General features: G+C 46.3%; 1 protein-coding gene across 7 annotated transcripts in view; it reads left to right on the forward strand.

The window, feature by feature from the left end:
- The window catches only part of LOC120955419 (CUGBP Elav-like family member 2), a 293,328-nt gene that overhangs the window by 228,074 nt on the left and 45,367 nt on the right, over positions 1 to 19,887 (forward strand). The gene's annotated exons all lie outside the window — the stretch shown is intronic.

A 19,887-nucleotide genomic window follows, 5' to 3' on the forward strand; every position in this document is an offset into this window, starting at 1 on the left:
AAATGCACATTAATTTACTCTCCCTTGCATACCTAACCCAGCCTTAAAATGCGAACCCCTAATGTCCTTACGCCCCATTGTGTCCCCGAAAATCTCTAACGAGAGACATTTCTCCTCTATCCGGCCATGTAACCGTCGGTCTCGGCGTGAATCGGAAGAGGTCGTAAAAATTTCAATTTGATCTGACATTTATTTCATTAGCGCTCATTAATTTAATGACGTACTCATCGAACCCTCCCGTCGGGCAACGGGCCAAGTTACACTAGGCTGCACTTTCTTCGCCTTTTCTTCTCGCACCGACAGTCGATGCTCGGGGTGTCGGTCCTTGTCCCCTGCCGTTAGCTCTGGATGAAAACGAAGTACAACAGAGGACACCGAAAGCACTCGGCGTCGTCCTTTCGGCTCGATTTGTTGCCGCTTATCGGTAAGGGCGATTATTGATTGCATTTGCTGCCGCTGCGCTGGCTGGGCACTAATTATTATGCACTTCACGGGCACTGGCTGTGCAGCGGGCGGGCGGGTAGGACGTAACATTTACATGTACGAATGCGCAGAAGGTTGAAGAATGCTGGGGGAGGAATCGTAAGAGGGCTCTTTCTCCGGAACAGTGGCAGCACTTGTCTCCAAGGAGTTATCTTTAGCTGGGATGGAGCAAAGACACTGCAAGAAGTGGTGGTGGTACTGTTGCGGTGCTTCATTACGACTATTGCCGCACCAGTAGTGGTGGGAGCAGAAAGGAGAACTTTCCAAGAAACACTCACTCTGGCCGTAGTGTGCCGTCTTTAATGAGAATTTGCCGAGGCAGAGACACTCCTAAGTACTGCAGAGTTTAGCTCTCGAAGAAGCTAAGGGAAAGAAAAATGTCTTTCTAAAGACACCGTCCAGCAGCAGCAGCAGCAGTAGCACGGGCACACAGTTACGAGAGGTGAGGATCCTTATCCCTGTCGTCCTCCGGATTCGTTGCTGCTCTGGTACTTCGCGTTGAGTGGAGTTTAATGAAAATGACTTTCCGTCTTTGTACTTTTTTTCTTCTTCTTCTTGGGAAAACCTTTACGAAAAACAAAAAATCCACCCTCTCTTGTTTCGGGAAGAAGACAAACTTTGCGACACTTTCCACAAACGGGGGGACATTTTCCTCATCCGTTCGGAATCTACATGACACACAGGTCCATGGCGCAAAAAAGACAAAACGAGGAGTTCGTTCTTCTCCAATCGGTGAAATTAGTGCGCTGCAGAGAATGGTCGTTCCTAGACACTTTGCTACGGCAGGACATCCCAACTAACCATCCCACGGGAACCTCTCGGGTATGCTGCGGACGTGCCGGACCGACTGCTTGTGGGCAGTAGAAGCATAGTTTATGTAATATGAATATCAATTAATTTACCATCTTCTGCTGCCACAGACGGGGAAGTGGCAGGAAGTGTGCATGAAGTCTTCGTCACTGCACATTACGTTCAACCTCCCCGCAGTTGGCTTGCCTGCTCTCTGTGTCTGTTTGTATGCATTAGTGCGGGACCTCTCTTATCTTAGGAAGAGCGCAATTCCCCACACGGGACCAAAGCGAACCTTTAGCTGCAGTGTGTCTTTCCGCTGCATGTGTTTTGTTTAGCTTCTACTTCCGTCTTATGGTGATCGTCATTTTCTGCTGCTGCTGATACTCTCGCCACACATACTCCTCGCCCCTTACTATCTCTCAGTGCGGGACGTGACTTTTATTCCTGTGTTTTGCTGCCTGCATATTCTCCATCCCTTCAATAGCAGAGGGAAGCAAGAAAAACGAGCACCACGGTAAAGAAAGCGATTGTTAGCTGTCCACGTCGTCGTCGTAATGGAAGTGTTTATGTGCATAAGCAAAACACCGAGCTTCTTCTTCTTCTCGATGACGATGTGTACCTACGGATAAGCCAGAACGGAGGAGAGCATTGGCTGCCGGCGTTGTTTCTTCCTTCCTTACATTGCTCAATTGACGGTCATTGTTGGTTAATTTCTTTGCCCTCGGTGCTTCCTCCAGAGCCCTCCAGGGCAGTTGAAAGTGGGAGGATATGTTTTTTTGGGGTTGTACATTACAATAGAATTGTAAAATGTGTTGTCAATGTTTACGATGTGCTGCGGATGTGTAACAGCTCTTTCGAAGGTTTGTAACTCAATCACCGGCAAAGGTGATAAATCTTCAAACTATCCACAACTCAATTTAGTTTGTCGGTTTTTGCTTGCTTCTTCTGTTTTCTCGTCCCCATCTCTCACTCTCTCTCTCTCTCTATCTGTGCAAAACTTATTATTAATCTCGTTTAAAACAGTTTTGCCTTTTCGCCTGTAACTGGAAGGGAAGCGGATAACTTTGAAGCAAAGTTGTGATGTACAACTTCCAAAGTTTCGGTGTTAGTTTTTTTTTGTTGTGTGTCTGTAGCTTGTTGTGATGAAATCTTTCACCAGAAGTTTGCGCACGCTCTCCATCTGGACATCGCTCTTTTTTTTCGTCGTATGCTTCACCCGTTTCTATTCATCCCGTTGCTCCGTTCGGCAAAAGGGAAGAGCCAGCGGAAGCAACCCATGTTATCCAGCACTATAATAACTTTATTATGTTATATGCACACGGCGTCAAGAGCGCATCAGGGAGCGGGACGCCATCATCTTCTTTGCTGCCAGCGTGTCCGCAACTGGTTCAACCTTCCTTTTTTTTACAACCGAGCGTAAACACAGCCTCAATAAACCAAAGACGTCGGTCATCTTTTTGCCCGTGCTTGTGGACAGCGTGAACGCGAACGGAAGAAGAACGCTCTGTGTGTGTGTGTGTGTATGTATCTAAAATCTAGCGACCGCCGCCGCTGCTCATATGGTTTTATATGCTTTCATCTCGATTATTTTCTTACGCTCTCGCTCCTTCGCTCTTTCGTGGATGATCCCCGTCCCGAGCTGGCAAGAAGATTTCTGAAGAAAGGAACACACATACAAAAACTCTTCATCTTCCGTTCTGTTCTCTGCTGACTTCCACCGTTCCGTATGGTTCTGTGCCTCTTTGCCTCGGGGTTTATGTTTCGCTTATGGTATTGTACAATTTAGCCCATTCATTGGAGTGGATTGAACCCCGCAACTAGGGAACTAAGATAGTAGGTCATCCGATTGAAGTAAGCATTTCTTCCTTCCACGAGGCGAGCGTTTGTTTTTTCTTGCTGTTTTTGGAGAAGATGCCTCCGCCCAACACACATGCCGACACATTCGTCGCTTTGGAGAGTGTGTCTTAGATTTATTTTCTCATCGACCGGGGGTAATGCCGGACGGAATGGGATGGTTGTAACACAACATTGATTTAACGTCCCAGCTTGCACCAGTGGTGGTGCAATTTTTGAACCAGTAGCAGTAGCATCCGTGTTCTGTCTGTTGACGGTGTCTCATTTGATGGTTCGCTTCGATATACGACGCCGCCTGTGTTCATTTATTTGTGCTTTCCTTGCCTTGCTGCTGCTGCTAACCTCCTCCGAGAGGGCAGTTTGCGTTGTTTTCTGCCGCCGCCGCTTGGTTTATTGAAGCGCTGAATAAACTGCTACTGATGCTCAAGATTTGCTCAAGAAATCGATAGTCTTAAGCCCGGTTGCTGCTGCCTGCACGTTCGTTTGTGTTTGTGTTTACGTTGCGTCGTTGCAATCCCCTCCTGGTTGCTCCCAAGAGATAGGGAAGAGGACAGTCATCGTCATCTGATATTATGAGTTCGTTTCAGTTGAAGATCTCCCATTTCTGGGTTGTTCTGTCTCCTCCGCTGTGCCTAGAACGCGCCCATTCGGAAGATTTAAGTTTATTTTGCTGGGACCTAAATTGCAAACTAAAAACCCCCCATCCGCCTTTCAACCAAGACGTCCCGAGGCCCTTGAGACACAAGATGTGTGAGTTTGGAGGACTTGGGCCTTCCAGTTTGCCTTATCTTGCCCCGGCGTGTGCCAAACCAATAAAATCGAAACTCTTGGTCTCCGTCCGGGCAAGGATGCATTGCCGGGCGGCTTTTTGGGGTGCCGTTGCAACTCTGCTACCGCTCCTGCTATTGCCAAGTGCCACTTGGCAGCTGTCGAGTGTGTATATGTGCAAGGTGCCTAAACAAATGAGAAAAGTTTTTCTGTCCCCATTTTCCTGTATCCTCAAGTTGGCAAAATAATGTCTTTTCAATACGCACGCCTTCTGCGGCTGCTGCTGCTGCTACAACTCTCTGTACTGCTGGAGTGTTGGGGAAAGGTAAAAGATATAAAACTACCAACACCATCCACTCAACCGATCTAAAGTGGATCAGTTGATGTTTTATGAAATTTTGCTTGCCGAAACTGCAGCGCAGTAGCGAATAAGGCGTGTGTCGGGCGAAGATATCCCGTTCGGTAGCCAAACTTTACAGGGATTTGCTTTCGTTTTTGCCCGCTTATGCCGCCGCGCACGCAAGATAAGTCATTGTGTCGTTCGGCAGAAAGAAATAAAGTTGCTGCTCCATTTTATGAACTTGAAACACCCGCAAGACGATGAAGCTTCTGTGTGTGTGAAGGAAAATAAAAAAAAGTAAAAAAGAAGCTTAAAATTAACTTCGGCGAAAGGCATTCCAATATAAGTTTCGCTCTTAAAAAGGAGAACAATCTCGGCTTCCACTGCGCAAAGGCAGACCACTCCCGGGGTGACACTTTCAAGTTTCGATCCCTTAAACCTTTCATTAGTTCGGTTGTTTAACTTTTATGGCGCGCTGATCAGGATGGCTGTGTACACTGGTTTGCCGCGAGTTTTAACTAAGGTATGCTTTTTTTGTGTCTTGCATGGCTGGTGCGCGAGTTTATTTTTACGCGATTTTCGTGCAAACGAGATTTTCATGCGAAAGGAGGATACTTTTAGGCGCAATGGTCCTTTTTTATGTTGCATAATATCTATGAAAACTTCGCAATTGCAATAAAACGATCAGCCAAAGGTCATTTATTTCGGGATGGAATGAAAAGGTTGCGTAAAAGCGCCTGAAGGTATGCAAACCGCTCATCTTTAATATCCTTTTAAACGTCTGGTTTGATCTATTAACGTTTAGTGCGATGAGTTTTTCAAAGTTTGTTGTTTTACAACATGAAAATAATCGCTAATTTCTTCAAATTTTCTTCTCTATATTAAACAAAATTACAGTAAAAATTTTATGTTACAATAATTTATTTCGTCAACTCAAACATTGGCATCTGTCGCACCCTCAAATAGTTTTGTTCACATATTTCTTAAATCTAAACAACCGAAACAAAAGAGCAAAATTTACCATCTGCAAGAGCATCCAGCGATCGCTGGCGCCCATTCATTATTCCTTATCCCGAACCCTCCCGAAGTGTAAATGCAGTGCCGATATGGAACAACATGCCATGCCAAATCCAAGCCAAGCCAAATCGAACTCGTCGCCAATGAGAAAGGCCAATGTTGCAACATTTTCTTCCGGTTCAATTTTTCACCCCGCATACCATTTGTTTGTCCGTTCAAGATTTCCGCCAGTTCACACCACACTCTGGGCTGCTGTTGCTGCTGCTGTACTGCCAAGATGGGAAGTAAACCTGTGAGTGTGTCGTCGTATATTGCGATTAGTTATTCTGGTCTTTGGCTTTCCCTGGGTCTCGCGTCGGAATGATTGGAGCGAAAGGAAATTTATTTTACGACATGCAGAGGCAAATCGTATACACGCTCTTTCTTCCCTTCAACATGTTTCGATTCCGCAGCCAACAAGGAGCAACACTCAAGTGTGCCAGAGCGAGGTGTGCATACCTTTTTGATACGTTCGTGTTAAACCCGGACGGCGGCGTTGGTGGCGTTTTATGTGTGGTGAGACTTTTCTGTGGGTAATATCGAATCGAGCGTAGTAAGTCCCAAACCTTTCGCCGTATCAGTTCGGTGTTTCTGGAGAAGAAAGGAGCTTGTTCTGCTGGTTTCGGTTCCAAAAGAACTTCTGCTTTCTTGTGTTTAACCGATCAAACTCTTCCGACCCGGAGAACCCGGTAGCAATGAAGCAAAGCTATATCAGGAAACTGTGCTGAATGGAGAACAAAAAAAACTCCCCATTAGAGCAAAGCGAGAATGAATTTATGCGCCAATAAAAGTGGCAGTGGCCGAAAAACGTTCACCAACACTACACCGTTCGTGTGTGTGTGCCATTCGGTGCAAAATGTTTCGATGACTTTCCGGTTCGGTGCAAATGCTAGCGGTAGTACCGGAAACCCAAGGGGAGTTTTCTCTCTCAATCTCCTCCGTTTCTTCGGTGCATGGGAGAAAGTGCCTGGGAGGAGAGGAGGCTGCTCTAGCGTAGAATCTTCAGCAACGTTCCTCGAATCACAGGGAGGGACACACACACGCAAACACGAAGCTCTGCCGCAAACCGAAACTCGGGGCAGCATAAATTCATTTCGCTACCTTGACGCTTTGAATATGGTCAAGTTATGTTAAAAGTTTTGGCATGACTGTTTCGAGCAAAAAGTTCGAAACAGACACACACCACTGTTCCGGGGAGGGATTTTTTGGGGTGCACATCCGAGTAACGAGACACACACACACACACACACCACACTGCATCTCTTCCGTGCATTGTTCGTTCGGTGCACTTTCCCATGGAAAGTGGAAAATCAATGGGGTACGATTTATCTGCATCCTGTGCGTCCTTCTACACTTTCCTCCCGTCTCCAACATTCCCAACTGTCGCTACCGTTTTCTTCGGGGATTTTCGATGAGTTTTTCGGTTTCATTTTTTGGGAGGATAATATCATCAGCAGTTGTTGTTTTCGTCGCCTTGTGCTTGTGCAAGCGGTGGTGGACTTGCACTCTGCAGCAGTGCTTGAATGTTTGGGCTGTCTCCCGGGAATGCTGCTGCTGCTGTTTGGAATGGCTTCCGAACAGTGTGTATTGTGTTGATGGTGCTTCTTACTTTGGTCGAAAATTAAATGAATGATTCACGAGCGTTACGTGTGCAGTGCTGTGCGCTTTCCTTTCATGGTGGAATATGCTAGATGGCTTAACCCGTGGGTTCCCGTTGGCATTGGAGGGCAACTCTTGATTAAAAATCTGCTTTACGTGTGCTTGGGGCAGAGTTTTCGTGTGCCAGAGCACTCAGAAACTCTTAATAAATAGATTTTGTATCGTGCTTTGTACAATTGCATAACTTCAGGCGCAAAGTATGATGTCATGCTGAACGTTTTATATTTTAATTCGATTAAACTTTTAGTCAAATGTGTTGAAAAATGTGGCATTTCAAGCTTCAATTTTACATACTAAAACATTTTGATACAATTAAATGAATTAATCTTGAAAGTATCTTTAAAGCTTTTAAGAGTAACGCATCACGATGATGAAGTGTCTTTAAGACTTATCTTTCGCCACGAAGCACGAACACTTTCCGGAGCATTCAAGGCTGCACGTTTGTGTGTGTATTTAATTAAATTAAACCCTTTGAACGGCAATCTGCTTCCCTCTTAGAATGTGCAGCGCGCGTCTTTGAACAAACGTGTTAGTTAACAGCTCCGAGAAGTCACAAACGATCTTGGGATCAAAACGGGAAACACTGACAGATCCCCAGAAAAATAAAAACCTGTTGACTCCGTGTTGACAACAACACCTTTACCAGCACGGAAGGTTGCTCGTGCGTGCCACCGATGTGAGGCACGTGCTAAAAATTAGAACCCGAGTACCAGTGGACTAACATTTATGTTGTTATATCCCTCTGGGGCGTCCCCTTAAAACTGATTTCTGTTTAGCTTGATTGTGGAGGGGACGGGCAACGCGCACTGACCGCATAATGTGACAACTGCTGTCTTCATTAGAACTATCACAATTCGGGATTGTTTTTCAGAGAGCTTCATGTTGGTGATTAACAAAACGCAAACTCCGTGACAGAAGGGTGTGTGGCTGCTGTGGAGAAGCTGCACACAATGCATCCCACGAGCTACGTGCAGCTGCAGTTCACACTCACTGTATCTATCCACGTGACGAGTACTGTTTTTTTTTTTTGTTGGTGTCTGCCATCGCATGGTTGGCGCCTCTCTCTCTCTATATTTCTACTCGTTCTCTGCAACTTTTGATGTCGTAATCCTAACGAGATTTGCGTGACATGTTTATTAGCTGTTAGTTAGCGGAGAATCTTCCACCCGCGCGCCACACAGTGACGATGGAAGGGATCGAACAGCCGTGTCACCCATGTGTAGCTTGTGTAGAATAATAATTGCGTTGATTATTTTGTACTCAAGCAAACCACAGTCCCACTCGTTATGATGGTAGCGCTCATGATTGGGGATGGTTGTCAGCAGCAAAACCAGGCGGGGAAATCTCCGTTTGCTCTAGAGCTTGTGTCGCTCGTTAATTGTAACGTGTGTGTTTGTGTTGGTGTCTGTTCTACCATCGTAAGGGAAATTATGTTCGCTTACGTATCATTGCTCACGCTCAGCGCATTCCGATACATCAATAAGCAGTCGCATAAGCAAACTTTGCTCGTTTCTCTCGAAACGCGAACGTAAAGTTTTTCGATTGAAGTTTGTGTTCGCACGACGACGAACGATAAATAAATCATCGCTGGAAGTTTTTAATTTCATGTCGCCGCCGCCTTCCTGCAGCTGATGCTCGGTCGGCCGCGGTCCTCGTCGGCAATCGGAAAGGGAATCAGAAAACTTTGCTTTGACACTTGAAATTATTGATTGTGCTGTGTGTGTGTTTATGTGTGTCTGGCTGCATCATCAGTCTAAGTTTGGTAAAGTTTTGCTGTCTGCCAATATTTCATATTTACATTTATGACACAGTTGCAGACTCTGCCTAATGGATTGTGATTTAATTAAAAAAAATGTCACTTTATTCCCATGCAACAGCGCTAAAATTAGCTTTCCGCTCACATGGAGCAGTCGCTCCCTTTGCCGAACAGCCATTTGACATACGATTGACATTGGCAGCTTTTGTTTTTCATAAAAATGGCAATGGTTGGGACGTTACGGAATGCGGGACGGTCCCGGAAAGGCATCGCGCTTTGTATGCAGCGATTCAAAGCACGTGCTTTGCGATCGAAAGTGTGTTAATCCATCCAGGAAGAGAGGGAGTGTTTGCAAGCAAATGTCATTAAAAGTCACACTTACTTCCGAAAATGGCAATGGGGTTGGGAGGTAAAAAGGGATGCGTGCAATGAAATCATTGCTCACCACAAACCCCGGAGCTTGAGGCTCACTTTTTTGGGGAACAATAAAGCAAACTTTTCGGTATGATCGTTGACGAAAACACTAAACGCAATATTGAATACAGCGTATAGTTTGGTTTTTTACTTACAGTTGTCAGTGTCATAGGTTTGCTTGACACGCTCACACTATACCAAACCCACACCCTCCTTGTGCCGTGTGCTCGTTAGATTCTCAAGATCTCAAGATAAGTCCCTTGAAACCGACAAACATCCCAAGGCGACTCACTGTGTGATGGAGACAATGTAGCTGCTGCTGTCCATATGAAGATTACACATTTCTCGAGATAGCTTGTAACGATGTAGAAGAGGAAAGACCAGCCATGTTCCGTCGCTAGCTCGGACGGCAGTATTAAATTTTGTCCGATCTCCCTCCCTTCACAGACACTTGGTTATGTGTGTAACTTTGCCCTACCACCATCTCTATTCTTTAGAAAAGTAAACATCCTGACCATCGCACGAACCAGCGCCGTCACTCAAACCTATCTCGCCTCGCCAACCAAATGACCCATGGCATATATCGTTTTCACACCTGATTAATAAATGTTTGTTTTCCCTCTCTCTCTCTCTCTCCGTGTCTTTGTAGGTAAGTGCGAGAAACGAACGAACGAGCTTCGTTGCAGACGAGGCCGTATCGATAGCTTCCAGGAAAAAGGGCTACGATGTGTCGACGTCTAAGCGTTCCGGTTTCCCGCAACAAATGTCAGCAGTTCGGCAATGATGCCGGTGGTGGTGATTGAAGGCAAAGCAATGTGTTAAAAATATGCTGTTGGTACCATCTAACGAGCGTTTGTAACGAGCAGATGCGTTTTTTTTGTTCTCCCAGTGTGTGCTGTTCTTCACACACACACTCTAAGGCAGTCTCGTGAGGAAAGACAAACAGTGATTTGTGTGTTTCATCATTACGCCCTTCATTGTTATTGCATTCCACCTATTGCTAAAAAAAAGAAGGCAAAACAAAGCAAATGATATCTGCATTGGGTCACTCACACTGTCCGGACACTGCTGGTGCTGCTGCTGGTGCTGCTGCAATGCAATAGAAAAATTCTTGAAACCTACTATTAGCGATGACAAAACCGAACACAAGCACAGAAAACCCCTTTCGTGGTGAACGCGATGCATCCGCTGGATTTATGTTGCCCGCAGTCGAAGGTTGACTGAAATACGAGTCAGAAAGAACCTGATAGAACAAAGCAGCAGCAAAAAAAAAAAGCGCACACAAACGAATGTTGGAATGTGTTACAACGGCACAAGCGAGAGAGACCCGTTTTGCCTTGCAACCAGAGGGTTGATGGAGGAGGTCAGACTGAACCAGCAAATTACCCCCAGCGCTGTGGCAAACACTGTTTTTTTTTTCTCTGCCTCCTCCCGTTTGTGTGTCCAGCGTAACGTTTTTGGCCCTTGGCCAGAGAGATACAGAGAGACAGCGGTCGGGGCGTCGGCAGAGAGGCACAGTTAGTGTGTGTACCCCAAGTGCTTGCTTGTGTGAGCGTGAGTATGCGTGGGGGGGACTGTTGCCGTAGAATATATACTAATCTATGACGAAGCTCGTTTTAGCTCGCGAGATTGCCGAACACATCATCCCGTCCCTAGCTCCCAGAGCCAGCCTTCAGGAGCGCGCGCGAGAGAGCGTCGGGGGGGGGGGGGAAGCGATTAGTGCACTTTAAATCGACTCCAATTGCCGACAGCGAGGCAAGCTGCTGCCGCTGCTGCCTTGCGGTGATGCGGTAATAAAATTGCAACGGTTTCGCTCCCCGAACTGCCTCGCCATTCCACACACACACACCCCTATGTGGGGGTGGTGTATGCACAACGAACGAAACAACGAATTTATATGGGGGCACCACACCACCATCACACGATGCGTTTGTGTGCAGCAGCAATTGCACACGCCTAGTGGAAGACGAACATGTCTCTCTGTGATGTGACGCGGAAATGGTGGAAGTACTGAACCACCACCACACTGCTGTGCTGTTCCTGCTAACCATCGACACTTCCACCAGCCCGGAATGGCACTGGCAGGAATGTTTGATGGGCGACATTTTATGATTTGCTCATCCCGAAACACCCGAAAAATGAGCATTATGTAAATGTGATTTTGATTGCATTGTGACGCATGAAATGTCCTATTGGGAAGGGCCGCGCGGGCAGGAGAAATCTCTCAAGTGGATGCAATGGTGCGGAACAAGCGCTACGACAAAATGTGCTATCGATTGCAGCTGGAGCGCTTTTTTTTTCTTTGTCCCCTTCTGTCATTCTGTCTTTCAACAGCAGCAGCAGCAGCAGCAGCATCATCAGCATGAGGCAATATGCGTTTTATGCGTTTGACATAGTACGCCACACAAAAGCCAAACGGGCGTAGGGAGGCGGCTATTGATTATGAAGTGGTGGCTTGTTAGCGGCAAGCGGTTGGACAGTGAACACAGTCCACTTCACATGCGTTATGCTGCTGCTGTGAACGGTGCTGTTGTCAATTGATGTTTTCTTCAAGTGTCACCGGGCTGACGAGATGAATGAAGGTGATATGCACATGATGCTCTCTCTCCCTGCGGACACAAAGGTGTGACACATGTGACAAACGAATGTTGCACTTATGCGAGCGAGTTTCGAGTGTGTGTGTTTGCACTCGAGTGTGCTTGTTTGAGTGACGTTAGGATAGTATTAATATTCGATGCAGCTTTCTTAGGAACTAGCAAAATTAGTTGAAGCGGTTCTCTCCAGAGCGCCACGCTACAATGTATGGTTAGGAGATGTGGCTTATAAATTTAAATTGAATGCAAAATATGCTCCTAACCCGCTTAAAAACCCCGCGCATCCCCCATGTAGTTGTCGATACACAGCCTTTACCGTGTGTTTGTGGACGCTTCCCCGCCGGGTTCGGGAATTATATAGTTTACAGAGCAAACAGATTAGTGCCCCCCATTCGGTCAGAGTGTGCACAGTGCTTTGCAACTCCAACTCCACCTCACACACACACACAGCAGGGTAGGGACGGACTGGGCCGCCGTGCATTATACAAAAACCCCCTCCCGTTTTGCCGAAACGTTGCAAACCGACTCGTTAGCATTTGCTTACAATATTTTACATGCAGTTGCAAAGTGAAAATCTAGGACACGCAGCCTAGGCCAGCAGCAGCAGCAGCGCACCGGACCTCTTTTGTCCGGTTGTTACCGTAGTCCGCGGTAGTTGTTGGATAATTGGAAGGCAGGGAATGGGCAGGGGCCGGAAGGTTTAAATGGAGCAAAGTGGCTAATTATTTGGTTTGGTCGTACTTACCGCCATTTAGCGTGTGCGGACAGGAAAAGGCCATGATGGCCGTTTTGAAAATGAATCCAAACAGTTCGCCGTTGTACAATGGGAAAGTGCGCTGTTCTTTGATTTGTTTCGCACAGCCAATTTGTGCGGACATTTGTGGAGGTTTTTCGGGATTTCGGGCGTGTTTCAGGGAAAGGATGCGCGTAGCATTTGCATGAATATTGTACCCAACCGGCGGGATGTGATCGAATTGCAGAAAAGGCATTGGACACAAATTTCTAATCGATTAGTTTCGGGAGATGAAATTACTCGCCAGGCTTTTGTGTGTGTGTGTGCGTGGAAATTGGACAGCTTTTGTTGCTGCGTAATGTTTGTGATTGCGTTTTTGCGAGGGAGAGAGGTAAATCCATTTTATCCATTTTACGGCACACCAATCTGTAATAGCGTTGAGCTTCTGACTTTCAACGCACGCAGGAGTGATTGGTGCATGTGTGTCTCTGTGTCTGTGTGTCCGTGTGTGTGTGTCCTTTGTACAATATGATTGGAGGACGGCCAAGCTAGCAAAGTGTGTCACTGGAACGACCGCTACCCGCCCCCACCAAATCACGACAGAATGGAAATGCATAATCCTCTCTTAAAATATGTATTTTCCCAATGTCCCGGAAGTTTTACTCCCCACACGTTTTGTTTCCTTTCCCTCCTCCCTTATTGCATTCTACCGCAATCTCTGATGCTTTTTGTCAGCGGTGTGTTACCGTGGGGTGGTTTTTTCTATCCCCAAACGAAGCCCAATGGGTTGGAAACACACGTGCACAGCGAGCTTCTCGTCCTCGTGAGCGCCTAAACTAATATTTCTAAACGCCTGCCCCAATCAGCAGTCGCTTGGGCCTCCGGTTATCGGACGACGGGGGCCAGTGTTTGCGTAACTGCGTATATGTGTGTGTGTGTGTGTGTGCTTCGAAACTGTGTCTGTAGGTAAATGGCCCCGGTGCGCGCGGTCTTTATGAGGGATGAATAATAATGACGCCGGCGGAAATCCTTTCACCCGGTTCGGTGGATTGCTGCCCCGCTGGCTGCAGTGGGGTACGGTGGTCCAGTGTGCAGTGCAAAGGGCTCATCTCTCTTTCGCTCTCGGTGCATTAGTTGGAACGAGCTTCTTTTTTTTTTTTGTAAACTACAGCGCAGCGCAAACCACCATCATTCTGTCGCGTTTGCCAGAATCACATAATTTCCGCCCGAGCTGGGGAACGACGAGGTGGTATAAATTCCTTTCGAGAGGAAAAGGGAGGGGGGGATTACGGTTGCTGCACATCGTCGTCCACCTCCGTCCACCTCGTGCTATAGTGCTGACCGTTTTCGTCGCGTGCAGTGATAAACGTTTTCCGAATTAATCTCTCGCCGCTGGGAAAATGGATTAGAGCTGGTCACCGAGGGCTGATCCTTGTGTCCCACATTTGATACCTCCCTCCCTCCCCCCGTAATCCTCCTTCTGCGAACTACCGGCCGCACTGTGGCACACAAATTCATCCATATTCTTGTGCGGATGCGGGAAAATGCGGCCGTCCTCGGCGTTGATAAAGCTCAGCGAACGAGAACACTTTTGATGGACACACGTTTTCGTTTTTATTGGGAAGAGAAGGTTGGAACATTTCGCAGCACTTTAGGACACACAAACACACACACACACATACTATACACCGATACAAATTCAGCCGAAACGTATGTGTGTTTGTGGTCTGCGCGCTGGAAGAAGAGGATGTATGGAGGTCACACTTCAGCTGCGGATGAATGAACGAGCTAAATTGTGTAGTAGCTGTAGTAGCAAATTGAATAACGCGACCGCACGAAATGAATGTCTCGTCGCTGCTGCAACTGTGGAATGCAATGGAACTGTAGCTCCAAAAATGTACACTGGAGCAACTTTCCACTGTGACAGTTCGGGGTGCAAAAGTAGTAGTTGGACGAAAATTAATGCATCAAACTCTGGGAACTTTAATTCAATTAGCAAATTCTAATGATTTTTCATCTTCCGGGAAAAGGAGAGAGAGAGAGAGAGAGTGTAAGAGAGGACGCACGGGTTTTTTGTCCGGGCTAGATGGGGTGGTTAACGTGACGAGTGGACGAACCCCAGTATCAGCACGTCCACATTACCACAGTGACGCCAGCAGTTTGTAAATGAATGAGAAACATGTTTCATTCAACCTTTACGCCCCAGGGGGATAGCTGTGCGGCAAAAAAAACTATATGAATTAGCTCGGTATAAATAGTGTATGTGCTTTGAAATTAGATCCCATTATATGCATCCTCTGCAAACCCGTTGGTCGTATTCTATAGCATGTAGTAGTATATTCCCCTTTTTTTAAAAAGATGGGATGTAAGTATGAATAGAGAAAATCCTACATGACCGTAACATTTATTTCTGTAAACCGTTCATTCATTAAAGAATAGCACGACATAACTCGACCGCTCATTTATGTTTCATGAAGGGTGCTTTCTAAATATAATTAAACGAATACGTCATCATGGCTGAAATGGTTGAATTAAGTCCCTTTGTTCATGACGTATCCAGGGGTTTTTCCATTGTCATTGCCATTTTCCAGGATTGTTTTCGGTTGTTTTATTAAGGACTCAAAAATACGTTGTTACCCTGTCCGCAAATTCCACGTTTGGCTGCAAATTTTTAACCTAAACCCTTAAAGTATGCATTATACGCCCAAAAACGCCTAAATGTATGCAATTCGTTAGACAAAACTCTGGTGTTAAGCCTTTGTTACAAGCATTATCCTTTCTTTGATATCAAAAAAGGCATCTTCTTTGCGCCTAAATGTATACTGACTCTCAAAAGTGTGTTTTGATACTGTGTGTGTGCATTCATACTGTCTGATGGGACTTATCAAGAATCTTGTGTAGACACATCATAGCGAAAAATAATATACAAATCGTACTAAATACGAGCCTACCAGTACGTGATGAGAACTTCACCACAGCCCAAAAGACATACCAAAAACGGAAACGAAGGTCAGAGGCTTTTTGACCCGGCTGGAAAATACTTCTATTATGCAGTTCCAAATAAACATGAACCCCCGGGTAGTTAACCACCTTCTTCACCGACCACATCTTTTCTGTACCAAATACATATATATATATATGCTTTCGTTTGGTAGAACTTTTGCTCTGATGCAAGCAGTGTGTTTTTTGCTGTTGTCTTGCTTCCCGTTTTGCTTGATCTATGCTGCATATGCAACATTCCCCGGGCAAGCCGAACCGGATGTGTGGTAATCGTTTCATCGGTGTTTGGAGTGCTTTTCTGTGTGCCCCGGTGGCTTCTCCTGCCGCACACCGTGTCCTCATCCTTTCCCCCTTGCTCTCCTCGGTTATGATTTCAATCTGTCTGATTAGATGCAAATGTACATGACCGTAGAGACACTGTCTCGGGCTGCACGCTGGCAGCCCTCCATTGCCTACGGGGCTGATGAAACATGTCGAACGACGATAACGGAAGCAAGACGTCGTAGAGCGCATCATACGTTTGCCCTCGTCGTCGTCGTCGTCGTCGTCTAGCCAAGAAATTGGGTAGTGTGCTCTCGAGCCAAGACTAGAAGCGACCGAATCGGTTTGAAGATAGTTGATAGAACTATGAATAGTGCAGTACAGCTGGGCCTTGTGGGAATGGAAATGCTCGGGATGTCGTTGGCGTACTACGCATCATCGTGGTACCGGCTTCCCTCTTCCGGAGCCTAGTCAACTCCAACTCTCACCCACAAACACAGAAGACAGACAGAAACATTGCAGCAATGGTTACAATTTCCGTCATCCGCTTTCGTCCTTGGCCCGCTGTGATCTTCACCATTTCGGAACCGGAAACGGCTGATGGCTCTCTCATTCGTTGGCCTTTCGTTGGGTGGCTTCTTGCCTCTTGTTGTACCATTATCATTGCCATCGGTCGGTCTCACGATCACGCTTTCAATTCCTCCCAGAGCTTCCATTGAGAGACGGCTGGATGGTTCCAGGAGAGTCGCCAGCACTGGTCAAGGATGATGGTGTACGGATAATTGAAAGAAAATACCAAGACCTTAACGACATGTAGGCGCTCCGCTGTGTCCGACTAGTAGCCAGCCCCAAGTGACCGTTTGCTGTGATACCGCCGTCGAGGTTCCTATTTAATGATTTGCAGAGCCAAAGGCATGCTTTAAGCCTCTGGTCTGGTATTGGGATTATAAATTCATTATCTTCACTCCGTAGTAGTAGTCTCGGGCAAGAGGAGCAGCAAACAGTCAAGTGAGGGTTGAGATTTAGTGACGTTTCTTATTGTTGAATGTACAATTTTTGCTCCCAAGAAAAGGGATTTTGTGGGACGGATTACTGTTCTTCCCTAGAGGAGCATCAATAATCAGGCATCATTTCATGTTGGGATAGATTTACAAGCATTCAGAATGCATACCACGGTCTCAGTATTCCTGGAAAAGGTACAAAGCAGCTTATATTTAATGATGAAGGAGAAAACTTAGGAAAAGCATAACTTTTCCAACATACTTTAGGTCCAATAGTTCCTAAAAAGTAAACTATTCTGTACCTACGATGAATAAGCATGCCTTCCTGCATTCTTGACTACTTGTTTATCTAACGGTCGTTGAACTTTTTTCGCCTTTCTAGTCCTTGTCTTTCCCATTATTGCTGTTAAGTTCCAAGAAATCCTCCTTCCACCATCACATGCTGGCGGTGGTGGAGTCATGCATTACTTTCTGGATGGTTGATCCGGACCGATCGGTGAGTGCATTTGTAAGGGATGTGCCCGCCAAGACCAACCAAAACCTCCTCCTCACTGCTCTTCATTGCAACCATTTGCAATGTTCTGTTCCATCGTCATCGCAACCTCCTGAACCGTTGGACATGCAATACAACCCCAAACCCCAAAGTCGTGTGTGTATGCGTGTGGGGAGAGAACGGGTTTTGCAAAACAAATAAAGCGTGAATGAGCTTGGAACGTTTAGGAAAACCTCCCCTTTTTTGTATAAAAGATCGGGATGGGGGCAGGGACGGTGAAAGTTCATGCAAAAGTGGTGGTGGTGGTTTCGGGTATCATATGCGCACCGCTTCTGTGTCTGCTGCTCTTTGCTCCGGCCACCGGTAGTGCACTTTCCTTACACCAAACAACAAACCGTCCCGACCTCTCGGAGGTTTAGCCTGTGGTTGACTCCATTGCATGTGCTCGGTGTGTGTGTGTGTGTTTTGTTGTGCTTTACCGAGCGCTTCATGATCCTTTTCTGATGCTCAGTGTGTGTCTGCTGTTGGATGCTGTGCTCTGTTGATGTTGCCAGGAGTTGCGGTTGTTGTGGAGAAATCAATACAGAAACTTGAGAGTGCCCAGGAGAGAGTGGAGGACTTTTTCTAACTAAGAAGCGAGAATGTATGTGTGCTGCGTGTTTGAATATCGGTTGCACTGGATGGATTCTTTATCTTCCGTATCCTTGTAGAGCTATCTTTTCTATGGTTCCAGTAGTACCATACCTCTTATCACATTGTTCTCGAGCACATTTAATAAGTGTGTGCTCTTTTCCTTTTTTCTCCCACTGCTTTGTATTCTTTCCGGACATCTCCGCTGTCGTTATTTAGTAGAAGCGGACCTGACGGTACTTCCGGGCAACTGTTAACATCCTTGAAATCGAATGTGAATAATTCGTTTTTTGTGTTCTGTCTAGGCACTAACCACATACATCTCCCAACATCAAACCGGCCCTCCCCCATCTGGACCCTGTATGTGTGAAATAATAAATTTCCGTCTGTCAAAAAAGCAGATCGGTTCCGTCAGGTTCCTCTCTGCCACATCCTGCCGGTATTCCAAGGGCTTCTCCCGACCGGGAAATACGACTGATACGTACAGATCTGTCTGGGGATGTTTTTATTTTATATCATCTTGACACACACTGTGCCCAGGTGTCTCGGGGAAGCGTGTCGGTTGGGAACACGCTCCTTGGAGAACTACGTGGTGCACACCACATACACAGAGAGAAATGGTATTTCCACTTTGTTCTTTTTCCCCTTTTTTCCTTCATCTTCCGGCTAGAGGATTCAACTCCCCTTCGAGTGTCCACATCTTACCCTTCAAGGAAGACCGCAAACTATTCCGATAGTGTATGGGAGGGATGGATGGATTTATTTTGCTGATCTCGGGGTTAACCATAAAGAACCGATGGCAAAAACAAGAACCTCTTGCACCACCCCTCTCCCCCCCAATCGGCAGTTCACTTTCGCAGCCCGATATTTGTTGCAGTCAGTTGATACACGTTTGTCTTACCGTTTTGCTGAAGCTCATTGGTGATGGTGCCGTCGGATGATGGTCATTTGTTGGTGGTTGATTTCTTAACCTTTTTGCGTTTGCTATCTGGCGCTGGCAGCAGTATGTTGGTCGTCTTCTTCGCTGGACGGGAATGATTCATGGAATGCTTTTGAGGAGGAAGGAAAAAAACGACATACAATCCCGCAAGAAGGCAGAAGTCACGCACCTTGCATCTATCTCAACCTTAGGATTGGCCATCATTTTATCTTACTGTTCTGCTTGCTCTAGTAGTTTGAGTAACAGAAGCGAGTAGCACACTCTCACGAGGTGCTGATAATGTTTTTCGTTGCTCCTAAAGTAATGATCCCTCAAAAACGGCTTCGGGGAGTTCGTCCACCACCAAAGCGCTCCTCGGTTGAGGTGATGTAGCGTGTGCTACGGGCAGTCAAAACACATACACTTTTCGGTGCTACAATGCGGTGATAGTCCTCGATGTCTTTTTTTTTGTGGGTTGATTTTCCAAGCCTGTGTTGTTGCGGTGGAAAACCACACCCGGGGAAGGTCCCAAGATGAAGATAAAAGTCAGCAGGCAATTAATTTATGGTGGAAACGAATTGAGCCTACCAAGTACTGCTCGTGTTAAGTATTTGCAGCGCGGAGGTCATAGGGATTAATCTTCCCCCACAACCGTTGATTGAAAGCATCAAAATCCCCGTGGTGGTTTTGAAGCAAATGCGAAAGGAAAAAGGTTTTTTGGGGGACCAACGTCCGCAACAGGCCTCCAGAGAGATGCACCCCCACTGTTGGAAGCAAAGATTAACGAGAATTAAGCACCTGTTAGATAATCCTTGAAAGCACATAAATAGAGCACATTCAGAACATCCCTACCACGCTGAAACTGTTCGTTTCTAATTAGACAATCTACCTCCCAAGGCTTGCAAATTCACTACTTCTTGCCAAACGTGTAAGTTGGCTGTCATCGCACGGCTTTGTCGCAAATTTATTTGACACGCCTGCGTCGGCTGGCAGAACGCATTTATTGTCGAAGTTTGTTACGCAAAACTCACAGATGCATGCGACAATCCAGAAACAGTGGTGTTTGAAGCAAGTGAATGTTTCGTTGGGATTATTGGAGATATTCAGAAGGTTCACTCTTTTCGTGAATTCTAC

This window comes from Anopheles coluzzii, chromosome 3 (assembly GCF_943734685.1).
Source record: "Anopheles coluzzii chromosome 3, AcolN3, whole genome shotgun sequence".
NCBI lineage: Eukaryota > Metazoa > Arthropoda > Insecta > Diptera > Culicidae > Anopheles > Anopheles coluzzii.